Genomic DNA, 13,502 nt, shown 5'->3' with positions numbered 1-13,502 from the left:
GATGTCTCTTCAGATCTTTTGCCTATTTTTTTAAATAGTTTCTTTTTTCAATGTTTATTTATTTATTTTGAGAGAGAGAGAATGGGGGTGGGGTGGGGGGACAGAGAGAGAGAGAGACAGAGAGAATCCCAAGCAGGCTCTGCCCTGTCAGCACAGAGCCTGATGCAGGTCTCAAGCTCACAAACTGTGAGATCATGGCCTGAGCCCAAATCGAGCATTGGACGCTTAACCGACTGAGGCACCCAGGTGCCCTTCTTTTGCCTATGTTTAATTTGGCTTCATTTTTATTACTGAGTTATAAGAGTTGTTCATATATTTTGACATGAGTCCCTTATTAAACATATATGACTTGCAAACATTTTCTTGCACTCTGTGGGTTGTCCTCTCACCATCATTTGTGTGTGTGTGTGAGCTCTATGCCCAATGTGGCTCGAACTCACCACCCCGAGATCAAGAGCCACATGCTCTACTGTCTGGGCCAGCTGGGCGCCCCAAGTTGTCCTCTCACTGTCTTGATGGTATCCTTTGAAACACAAAAGGTTTTAATGTTAATTACATCCAATTTATCTAACTTTTTATTTTGTCACTGGTGTTTTTGGTGTCCTAAGAAAATATAGTGTATCCAAGGTCAGGAAGATTTATACTTATTTTTCTTATTCTCAGAATTATTGCAGTTTTAGCTGTTACGTTTAGATCTGTTATGCATTTTGAACTAAGTTTTGTAGCCGGTGTGAGGTAGGGGTCCAGCTTTATCCTTTAGGATGTGGATACTGTTTCCCCAGCACCCGTTTGTTGACACTGGTATTCTTTCCTCTGTTGAGTCGTCTTCGAACCCTTGTTGAAAATGAATCGACTGTAAATTTAAGGATTTAGTTCTGGATTCTTACTTCTTTTACGTTGATCTGTCATCTATCCTTATGCTAGTACCATACTGTCCTGAGTATTGTAGTTTGTAGTAACTTTTTTTTTTAACATTTTATTTATTTTTGAGACAGGGAGAGACAGAGCATGAACGGGGGAGGGTCAGAGAGAGGGAGACAGAATCTGAAACAGGCTCCGGGCTCTGAGCTGGCAGCACAGAGCCCGACGTGGGGCTTGAACTCACGGACCGTGAGATCATGACCTGAGCCAAAGTCGGCCGCTTAACCGACTGAGCCACTCAGGCGCCCCTGTAGTAACTTTTTAAATTAGGAGGTATGAGTCTTCCACCTTTGTTCTTCTTTTTCAAGATTGTTTTTGCTGTTGTGGGTGCCTTGCATTTGCATTCGAATTTTGGCATCAACTCTTCAATTTCTGCAAAGAAGTCAGCTGGGATTTGGATAGGGATTGCGCTGAATCTGTAGATCAACTTGGGAGCGTTGTCCTCTTAACAATGTTAAGTTTTCCAACCCCATAAGCCTGGAATACCTTTCCACTTATGTAAGTCTTTAATTTCTTTCTAATTGCTTTCAATAACTTTTGTACTTTTCAGTGTACAAGTCTTATACTTAATTTATTAAGTTTATTCTCAGTAACTTTATTCTTTTGGATGCTATTACAAATGCAATTGTTTTCTTAATTTCATTTTTTAGATTGTTCATTGCTAGTGTATGGAAATACAATTAATTTTTGTATATTTATCTTGTGTTCTGCCACCTTGCTGAACTTATTCTAGTAGATTCAGGAGAATTCTTCAAGAATATAAAAGACCATGTCAGGGGCTCCTAGGTGGCTCAGTTGGCTGAGTGTCCAACTCCTGATTTCAGCTCAGGTCGTGATCCCAGGGTCACGGGATTGAGACTGTGTTGGGCTCTGCACTGAACATGGACACTGCTTCAGATCCTCTCTCCCCCTCTCTCTCTCCCTCCCCCCATTTGCTCTCTCTCTGTCAAATAAAATAAAAACTTTAAAAAAATTTTATAGGCAGCTCTTTCTGCCCATGGTCCTGCCCCCGTGCTTTAAAAAAAAAAACAAAAACAAAAACAAAAAAAAACACCTTTTAGCACAGAAAAAAAAGTTTATTAAAAATAAAAGATCATGTCAGGGTGCCTGGTCAGCTCAGTCCAGAAAGTGTGTGACTCTTGATCTCAGGGTCGTGAGTTTGAGCCCCATGTTGGGTGCAGAGATCAGATAGATAGATAGATAGATAGATAGATAAGTCATCTGCAAATAGAGATAGTTTTACTTTTTACCTTTTTTTGTTGTTTGTTTGTTTGTTTTGTTTTAATGCTTATTTATTTTTGAGACACAGAAAGAGAGTGTGAGGGACTGGGGAGGGGGTGGGGTGGGCAGAGAGACGGAGACAGAGGATCTGAAGCAGGCTCTGCGCTAACCTCAGAGAGCCCAACGTGGGGCTTGAAACCGTGAACCGAGAGACCATGACCTGGGCTGAAGTCGGACGCTTAACCTACTGAGCCACCCAGGTGCCCCACTTCTTCCTTCCTCCTATGAATGTCTTTTACTTCTTTTTCATTCCTAATTTCCCTGGCTACACCCTCCAACCACAATATTGAATAGAAGTGGTGAAAGCAGAAATCTTTGTCTTGTTTCTGTTCCTGGGGGGGAAAGCACCAGTCCTTCACCATTAAGTATGATGTTGGCTGTGAGTTTTTCATAGATGGGCTTTATCAAGCTGATGAAATTCCCTTCTATTCTCTTTTACTGAATGTGTTTATCGTGGAAGTATGTTGCATTTTGTCAATGCTTCTTCTGCACTTATGGAGATGGTTGTGGGTTTTTGATCTTTATTCTATTAACATGCTATACGCATCGTTGGGGTTTTTAAAAATGTTTTATTTATTTTTGAGAGAGAGAGAAAGAGACCACGAGTGAGGGAGGGGCAGAGAGAGAGGGAGACACAGAATCCGAAGCAGGCTTCAGGCTCCGAGCTGTCAGCGCAGAGCCTGATGCGAGGCTCAAACTCACGAGCTGTGACATCATGACCTGAGCCAAAGTCGGACATTTAACTGACTGAGCCACCCAGGCGCCCCTACATGAATTGTTTTTGTACCTTAGACCAACCTTACATTTCTAGTATAAAACCCATTCACTTACGGCATATAATCCTTTTTAAATGTTGCTGGATATGGTTTGTTAGTATTTTGTTGAGGCCCCTTGCATCCAAAAGATATTTGGTGTGTAGTTTTCTTCTCTTGTGATCTTTTTATCTGGTTTTGGAATCAGGGTAATACAGGTTTCATAGAACGATTGAAAAGTGCTGCTTCTTAAGCTCGTCTATATTTTAAAGAGTTTGTAAAGGAAGGGCGCCCTGGCTGGCTCAGTCTGTAGAGCATGTAACTCTTGATCTTGGGGTCATGAGTTCGAGCCCCATGTTGAGCAGAGAGCTTACTTTAAAAAAGGAGTTTGTGGGCACCCGGGTGGCTCAGTGGGTTAAACATCCAACGCTTGATTTGGGCTCAAGTCATGATCTCACAGTTCATGAGTTCAAGCCCCACATCCAATTCTCTGCTGTCAGAGTGGATCCTCTGTCTCCCTCTCTCTCTGCCCCTACTCCACTCATTCTCTCTCTCTCTCTCTCTCTCTCTCTCTCTCTCTCTCTCTCTCAAAAATAAATAAACATTAGGGGCACCGGGGTGGCTCAGCCAGTTGAGCATCTGACTTCGGCTCAGGTCTGATCTCACATTCTGTGAGTTCAAGCCCCATGTTGGGCTCTGTGCTGACAGCTCAGAGCCTGGAGCCTGCTTGAAATTCTGTGTCTCCCTCTCTGTCTGCCCCCCCCCCCCCGCTGCTGCTCTCTGTCTCTCAAAAATGAATAAACGTTAAAAAAAATTTTAATAAATAAAAATACATACATACATAAAGAGTTTGTAGAGAACTAATATTAGTTCTTTAAGTGTTTGGTAGAATTCACTGGTGAAGCCATCTGGACCTGAGCTGCTCTTTTGGGGAGTTTTTAAATTATGGATTCAATCTCTTGTTATAGATCTGTTGAGATTTTCTATTTCTTCTTAAGTCAGTTTCAGTAGTTTGTGTCTTTCTAGGAATTTGCCCATGTCATCTAAGTCCTGTAATTTGTTGGAATATAACTGTTCATAGTATTTCCTTATAATCCGTTTTATTTCTATATTGTCAATCTTGTCAAAGAATCAATTTTTAGGTTTGTTGATTTTATTTACCATCTATTTCCCATTTCATTTATTCTCATGTTATCTTTATTATTTCCTTCCTTCTACCTGCTCTGGGTTTAGTTCTCTTCTCTTTTCTAGTTTCTTAAGGTGGAATAGCAGGTTATTGATTGGAGATCTTGCCTCTTTTTTTTTTTTTTTTTTTTTAACATTTATTTATTTTTGAGACAGAGAGAGACAGAGCATGAACAGGGGAGGGTCAGAGAGAGAGGGAGACACAGAATCGGAAGCAGGCTCCAGGCTCTGAGCCGTCAGCCCAGAGCCCGACGCGGGGCTCGAACTCACGGACCGCGAGATCGTGACCTGAGCCGAAGTCGGAGGCCTAACCGACTGAGCCACCCAGGCGACCCTTGCCTCTTTTTTAAATATAGGTGTTTACAGGTATAAAGTTACCCATAAGTACAGCCTTAAGCTGCATCCTATAAAGTTTGGTACATTATGTTTTCATTTTCATTCATCTTACAGTAGTTTTTAATTTCCCTCATGATTTCTTCTTTGATACATTGGTTATTTAGGAGCATGTGTTTAATTCCCACATATTTGTGATTTTTTTTCTTTTGTGTCAAGTAGATATTTCTAGTATGTGATTTTATTTTATTTTATTTTTTAAGTTTATCGTTTATTTTGAGAGAGAGAGAGAGTAGGGGAGGGGGAGAGAGAGAGATAGAGAGAGAGAGAATCTCAAGCAGGCTCCTAGCCACCAGTGCAGAGCCCAATTTAGGGCTCAAACTCGCAAACCATGAGATTATGACCTGAGCCGAAACTAGGAGTCAGACACTTAACCAACTGAGCCACCCAGGCACCCCTCTCGTATATCATTTTACTTCTCTTGTTTCTTATAGTGTATTTTTTGAGTTATTACTTAGTAGCTGCCCTAGGGATTACAATTAACAGCTTGATTTAAAATAGTCTACTCCAGGGACGCCTGGGTGGCTCAGTAGGTTAAGTGTCCAGCTTCAGCTCAGGTCATGGTCTTGTGGTTCGGAGCTCAAGCCCCATGTTGGGCTCTGCTACGAGCAGAGCCTGCTTTGGATCCTCTGTCCCCCCTCTCTCTCTGCCCCTCCCCCTGCTTGCATTCTCTCACGCTCTTTCAAAAATAAACATTCTTTCAAAATTAAAAAAAAGCAATATAGTTCATATTAATACAAACTTAATTTCGATTGTATACAAAACCTTTACTCAAATATAGCTTCATTTCCCCCACTCTCCCTTTTACTATTATTGTTATACGAATTACATCTTTAGATATTCTAAACCCCGCTAACACAGCTTTATAATTATTGCTTTATGTAATTGCCTTTTAAATCAGATAGAAGAGAAAAGAGTTATAAACAAAAACATATTTATATTGTCTTTTATATTTACTAGTGTGTTGACATTTGCTAGAACTCTCTATTTCTTCCTGTGGATCTGGGTTACTGTCTAGTGTCCTACCATTTCAGCCGGAAGGACTCCCTATAATATTGCTTGTAGGGCAGTTCTGCTAGTGATCAATTGACTCAATTTTTGTTTATCTGGGAAGGCCTCAATTTCTCCTGTGGTTGTTGAAGGATAGTTTTGCTAGATATAGAATTCTTGGCTGACGGTCGTTTTCTTTCAGTGCTTTGAATATGTCATCCCACTGTCTTCTGGCCTCAATAGTTTTAGGTGAGAAATCAGCTGTGAATCTTATTGGGGACCCTTACCCATGATGAGTTGCTTTCCTCTTGCTGTTTTCAAGATTCTCTGTCTAGGTCTTTTCACAGTTTGGCTATGATACTTCCAGGTGCGATACATTCTTTCTTTGATGATCTCATCCAGTCTCAGGATGTTAAATGCCAACTATTTACTGATGACTCCCAGATCGATATTTCAAACCCAGACTCCTTCGGGATTCCAGACTCATATAGTCAAAAGCCTACTCGTCGTCTTCACTGGAATCATTACCTCAAACTTAATAGGGTAAAACGGAGATCCTAATCCTGCTTTCAAAAAAGCAAATGCTCTGATCACAGTCAAAACTTACCCCATTTGATGGCAAATCCATCACCCCAGCTGTTCAGGCTAGAAAGCATGGAGTCTTTAACCACAGGGCTGTTGCACTTGTTTTTTGGAACACTTGTCCCCCAGATATCCTTATATCTTACTCTTCTCCTTCAAATCTTTGTTCACATGTTACCTTCTCGGTGAAATTTTCCATTCTAAATAAGTTTCTTCCTCCCTCTGTGGTAAGGATTTAATCGAAGATTAATATCTTCTCTTTGTAGAGTGGCCTGTAGTTTCACTAAAATGAGAATAGGTGTGGATTTTTCTTTTTTTATACTTATCCTATTTGGGATTTGTTGAGATTCCTTAACCACAGGATTCATGTATTTCATCAGTCTGAAAATTTCTCAGCCACGATATTTTAAAATATTGTCTCTTTCCCATTCTCTCTATTCTTTCCTTCTAATATTCTAATTAGATGAATGTTAGCTCTCATTTGGCCCTTCATGTTTCTTAAACTCTTTTTCATATTTTTGTTCTTTTATTTCTCTGTGCTTCATTCCGAACATTTTCCTCAGATCTATTTTCCAATTTGCTAATTTTTCCTTCGGCTGTTATTAATCTCTTGTTTAACCTATCCATTTTTTTAATTTCAATTGCTGCATTTTTCTTTTTTCTTTTTTCTTTTTTAAGATTTTGTTTTAGGCAATCTCTGTATCTGATGTGGGGCTCAAACTCACAAACCCAAGATCAAGAGTCACACACTCCACTGGCTGAGCCAGCCAGGCACCCCTGTAGTTTTTAAAGTTCCATTTATTTCTTTTTCAAATCTGTGAGTTCTTTTTTATATCATATTGATCTCTTTGTTATTATTATTCCTTATGTTCTGAGTACTTTAAGAAGCATTTAAAAGTATGTAAACATACTTAATTTTAAATAACAACAAAGGCATCAGTGACACTATATGCCAAGCACTGTATTATACAATATTATTAACTCATTTCTTTTCATAACATCCCTGAATAAGGAAATGGAGGCACAGAGAAGCTAATCAACTTACCCAAGGTCACCCGGATAGTAAATACAGAACTTGGAGTATAATCTAGGCAGGGTGACTTTAGAACCTATACCTTAAACCACTGTACCTTACTGCCTCTTTTATAGTTGAGTTGTCATCTGAAAAATTATGTTATCCGAAATCCTTGCTGTTTGCTACGTTTGTTCATCCTTGCTCATTGTGAATTATTTCTTTATGCAGATCACTTTTCAGTTATTGTGGGAATCTTGCATGGGTCCAGAGAAGTTTTACACTGTTTCAGCCCAAGGGCATCCCCGGTCCAGACTACTTTTTTTTTTTTTTTAATGTTTTATTTATTTTTGAGAGAGAGAGAGAGAGAGAGCATGTGCGCGTATGCTTGAGCAAGGAAGGGGCAGAGAGAGAAGGAGACAAAGGATCCAAAGCGGGCTCTGCACTGAGAGCAGTGAGCCCAATGCGGGGCTCGAACTCACTAACCGTGAGATCATGACCTGAGCCAAAGTCAGCATTCAACTGGCTGAGCCACACAGGCACCCCCAGAACCACTTTTAATGCCAATTCCTTATCTTGGACATTCCTAGACAATAGGGTATTGATTTTTTTTTAATTGTGCTTGCATTTATTTATTTATTTATTTATTTATGTAATCTCTACACCCAACATGGGGCTTGAACTCACGACCCCAAGATTAAGAGTCACATGCTCGGGGGGCGCCTGGGTGGCTCAGTCGGTTGAGCGGCCGACTTCGGCTCAGGTCACGATCTCGCGGTCTGTGAGTTCGAGCCCCGCGTCGGGCTCTGTGCTGACGGCTCAGAGCCTGGAGCCTGTTTCAGATTCTGTGTCTCCCTCTCTCTGACCCTCCCCCGTTCATGCTCTGTCTCTCTCTGTCTCTCAAAAATAAATAAACGTTAAAAAAAAAATTAAAAAAAAAAAAAAGAGTCACATGCTCGGGGCTCCTGGGGGGCTCAGTCAGTTAAGCATTGACTGGCTCTTGGTTTCGGCTCAGGTCAATCTCACAGCTCATGATTTTGAGCCCCACATCAGGCTCTGTGCTGACAATGCAGAGCCTGCTTGGGATTCTCTCTCCCTCCCTCTCTCTCTGCCCCTCCTGTGTGTGTGTCTCTGTCCCAAGATAAACTTAAAAAAAAGATTCACACACTCTATCCACTGAGCCAGCCAGGCACCCAACAGGGTATAGACTTGAATTCAAAATCAACATAAAAAATCATCTTGTAGTTACAAATTCTCAGGAAAGTTTTCTGTGTGTTTTATTTTCTTTTTTAATGATTATTTATTTTTGAGACAGAGACAGAGAGGGACAGCCTGAGTGGGGGAGAGGCCGAGAGAGAGGGACACAGTACCTGAAGCAGGCTCCAGGCTCTGAGCGGTCAGCACAGAGCCCAACGCAGGGCTCGAACTCACAAGCTGTGAGATCATGACCTGAGCTGAAATCCGACGCTTAACTGACCGAGCCATCCAGGTGCCCGTGTGTGTATGCGTGTGTGCGTGTGTGTTTTCACCCAGAGCCAGAAGCAGGTAGAAAATCTTCCTTGTTACCTCCCTGGGGATGTGTGTATGTGTGTGTGTGTGTGTGTGTGTGTGTGTGTGTTTTAAGTCCACCCTTCAAAGGGTGTAGCCTTTTGAGGGTCTTAGCTTTATTTGGAAATTTCAATTCCAACCCCCTTTCTCACGCAGGCACCAAACTCTTCTGTCCCCTTGGAGGATTCAAACTCAAGCCACTTAATTCCTGCGACTGACACCCCTTCCTCTACTGCACCATATCCCCAGCCATGGCTGCTTCACTTTAACATTACACGTTTACTGCTATGGTTTTATGTTCCTGCTTTGTTTTGGGTCCCTACAGACTTTCCTTACTTTCTTGTGAGCCCAGCTATGCATTTAAAAGCTAGCATTTGGGGCGCCTGGGTGGCGCAGTCGGTTAAGCGTCCGACTTCAGCCAGGTCACGATCTCGCAGTCTGTGAGTTCGAGCCCGGCGTCAGGCTTTGGGCTGATGGCTCGGAGCCTGGAGCCTGTTTCCTATTCTGTGTCTCCCTCTCTCTCTGCTCCTCCCCCGTTCATGCTCTGTCTCTCTCTGTTCCAAAAAAAATAAAAATAAATAAAAATAAAAAAATAAAAAAAATTTAAAAAATAAAATAAAATAAAAGCTAGCATTTATCACCATGAGTCATCCTTCCCCCTCCCCCCGAAAAACCCCTCCTTTTATATTTGTTCCTATTGCGGTCACAGAATATATCATCACCAGCAGGGTCATTTGGGAGAGGAGGTGTTTTGTTTTGTTTTTTTTTCAGACTGTGGAAAATTGGTAATTTGATATGATAGAGAACGCACTTTACCTTAGCTGTCAAAAGCAAGGCCATGCACGTTAAAAATATATTTGTTCTATTTCATCCTTAGGTAACATCTATAGGTGTGGCAGGTGGATTTTCAGAATATTTCATCCAGCCACGGTGCCAGAAGTGGAAATGTCGCAGGCGTGTTTGCACTATGTCCTGGCCGTGGCTGACTGGTCTCAGACCGGCTGCCCCAACTCTCCCCGTGTTTTTCTACGTGTTGTTCACTCTGCCTGGAATAACCTCGTACATTCTCACCCTCTCCCCTGACATATCTAGCTAACTTGTATTTATCCTCAGAACTCAGCCCAGAAATCTTTTTTTTTTTTTTTTTTTTCTTTTCTTCAACCAAGACCTTCCTTGGTTCTGGCCAGATGAAGTTAGTCTCTCCCTTCTTTGGATTTTGTGGGTAGTTTCCTTGTGATGCCCATTAAGACGCTCTTGATCTTAATTGCCTGTTTGCGTACTTATTTTCCTGCTGGTTTCGTGCTTGTCTAGGGCGGAAGCTGGTATTATTCGTCCGGGCTGAAAAATTGAATTCCTAACGAGGGAGGAACTGGGCTTGAGGGGGAAGAGGGAAGATTTTGAGAGAAGGTGTGTTTGAAGACTCAGAAATGCCTTTGGAAAGAGAGATCTCCTGGCTTGTTATTCACAAGTTTGCTCTTTGCCACTATATCAACAGCATGTCTGTCTACGCAGCAATCCTCTCAGGGTTCCCACAGTTTTTTGGCCTCCTTCAAGACAGCTAGTCTAACCCCAAAATGCCAGGTCCGGATTTGAGGTTTCCCAGCAACTTTTTTTTTTTTTTTTTGGTGTTTTTTAAAAATGTCTCTTTTCTAACCGTGTATTGCTGGACCTGTTAAAAAAAAAATCAATTTTTTGCATTAGAATAAACAGTAGCCAGGGGCGCCTGGGTGGCTCAGTCGGTTGAGCGGCCGACTTCGGCTCAGGTCGCGATCTCACAGTCCATGAGTTCAAGCCCCACGTCAGGCTCTGTGCTGATGGCTCAGAGCCTGGAGCCTGCTTCCGATTCTGTGTCTCCCCCTCTCTCTGACCCTCCCCCGTTCATGCTCTGCCTCTCTCTGTCTCAAAAATAAATAAACGTTAAAAAAAATTAAAAAAAAAAAGGAATAAACAGTAGCCATGGTCGATAGCATCCATTCACAGTCTTAAGGTTTGAAACCGACCCTCGGGTCTATTAAAGGAAGCCTTTCAATATCATAGGAATGCTATTTGCCCTTAGCAAACAGAGTTAAAAACTCAATTATAATAAGATACACAAGTATAAACCACTAAGACTTTAGACAAGTATAACATGAAGTATAAACTGAAATTTAATGCCGATCAGGAAATAATTGCCAACCTCTCATTTATCTAATAAATTTATCTAGCAGAGTTATCTTGTTTCCTTATGACATGTTTTCCCATCCTAATAATTTCTCATTACGTGACTAATTAAAGCTTGTCATCTCCAGCTTTGATTACATTTCTACCAAGTTTTACATTGGAAATGAGGCTTAAAATTTTATTTCCAGGGGCGCCTGGCTGGCTCAGTCGGCTAAGCGCCTGACTCTTGATTTCGGTTCCCAACAAACTTTCATTTTCACACATGCTCTTCTGGTTTACTAGTACTTTTTATTTCAATAATTAAAAGACCACCTCCACATAGACTATCTCATTTACTCCTTATAACAATCCTGTTGAGGGGCGCCTGGCTGGCTCAGTCGGCAGAGCATGTGACTCTTGATCTCAGGGTTGTGAGTTCGAGCCCTGTGCTGCGTGCAGAGATTACTTAAAAATAAATCTTGGGGCGCCTGGGTGGCTCTGTCAGTCAAGCACCTGACTCTTGATTTTGGCTCAAGTCATGATCTCAGTTGTGAGATCGAGCCCTGTCTGGCTCCAAGCTGGGCATGGAGTCTGCTTAAGACTCTCTCTCTCTCTCTCTCTCTCTCTCTCTAAGGGCCGCTGGGTGGCTCAGTCGGTTAAGCGTCCAGCTTCAGCTCAGGTCACAATCTCACAGCTTGTGGGTTTGAGCCCTGAGTCAGGCTCTGTGCTGAGAGAGCCCGGAGCCTGCTTGCTTTGGATTCGCTGTCTCCCTCTCCCTCTGTCCCTCCCCTGCTCACATTCTGTCTCTTTCTCTCAAAAATAAACATTAAAAAAAAAAAAAAAAGGTCCTGTATCGTTTTGTTGAGAGAGAATGCCCCTCCCCTGCTATGTGCACACACGAGCTCTCTCTCAAAAATAAATAAATAAATAGATACCATAAAAATAAAATAAACAATCTTGTTGAAAAAGGCATATCTCCCTTTTACAAATAAAGACTGAGTCTTAAAGAGATCACACAGCAATAGTGATGATGTCAGGATTCGAAACCTGCTAGTTTGACCCCCAAATTCACATTCTAAACATGACATTGAACTGCCTGATTTCCAGCAGGTCACAGGATAAACTTGACAACTTTGAGTACGTCGGAGTAGAGCTTTATGATAAATCTGTTTGTGAAAAACAAACAAACATGCAGACAAAGAGATAATCCACATGAAAATATAATTTATTTTAGAGTTGGAACAGAAAGAGTACATTCACCACCCAGTGACCTATGCCTCATATTTATTTGAGTTCATATTTCTGTAAGGCAAATAGTATGAACCCTGTTTTAACATGTTCCTCGGTTTTACGTGGCCCGAGAACTCCCTTAACCATTAGGTTAAGAGCTTCTGGTTTGGACCCAGGCAGACTTGGGTTCAAATACTGACTTTACCTCTTAACCAAATACGTCAAACTGAAGAAAGCCGTTCTGTGAAATGAGGTAATCTGTAAAATGGGGGTAATAATACCTACTTAAAGGGTTGTCCTAAGGATTAAATCAGGTAACAGTTGAAGGAACCTGACACAATGCTTGCCATATGGTGAGGCTTCTATCAATGGTAGTTTATAACACTAAAGCCAAGAGAGAGTTGGTAATCTCAGAGATATGCAAATCCAGTTACATGGTGAAGCCACCATAGGAACTCAAGTCTGTGTCATCCACACTCTTTCCATTATACTATGTTGGCAAGCTGTTTTAAGTCTCAAGAGTCCAGAGTTCCAACTCTCCAGATGAGTATAATTTTTAATATTTTTCTATTATAAATGTAATATACTCATAAAAATATAAATCAACCTTACTTACTACACAATCCAGAATTAACCATTAATAAAATTAACCATTTTATTTTCTTCACAATCCAGAATTAACCATTAATATTTTATTTTCTTCCTATCCACATTTTCTGTAAAGGTTTCCTAACTCATATACTTTCACCGGCAACAGTATAGGACAGGGCTTGGCTCCCATTAATAAAAAGAATTCTGCTCTTTTGATAGATGTCAAACGGTGTGCTTAACCTACTATATGATTAGCGGAATTAAAAATTCTTTCCTTCTATGTGTATTTCTTCTTTAGCGGATTGCCTGTGCCTGTTCTTTGCTCGTTTTTCTACAGGGGTATTAAGTGTTTCATCCTTCGAATTTGCTTTTCACAATACAAAAAAATACAAAAAAAAAAAAAAAATCTGGCTGGTAGTCCAGGACTGCTGAACTCCGGCCAAAGACCACAAAACCCCGATCGCCCACTAGCGAACTTTATAGACCAGCGGGCGCCTTTTTTCTCCAAGGTGGAAGCAAGGCTTCCACAAATCACGAGGGCGCGAATTGCTGCAAAGGCGTTGGCTCTCCCGGCTTCTGGAGGAACGTCTCGCGGGATCTCAGCCGTCCTTGGGGCCTCGGACTGAACTACAAATCCCGACATACAATGCGCCTCAAGGCCCAAGCGCCCGAATGAAGGCTCAGGTCCAAGGTCATGTGTCTAACTGCGTAAGACGCCCGGTCATCTCTCCCACGCCTTTTTCTGCAGCTTCCACCTTGGCCGCCATTTTGTGAGGGAGGTTATGGAACCTCTGAGCCCGCCGACTCTATGGTTGAGCATTTCGGGGATCGACCAATCGGAAGCCAGATCTCGGAGGAAAACCCCGCCTTCACCCGCA

This window comes from Panthera tigris, chromosome E1 (assembly GCF_018350195.1).
Source record: "Panthera tigris isolate Pti1 chromosome E1, P.tigris_Pti1_mat1.1, whole genome shotgun sequence".
Lineage (NCBI taxonomy): Eukaryota > Metazoa > Chordata > Mammalia > Carnivora > Felidae > Panthera > Panthera tigris.
This window is presented reverse-complemented; position numbering follows the sequence as displayed.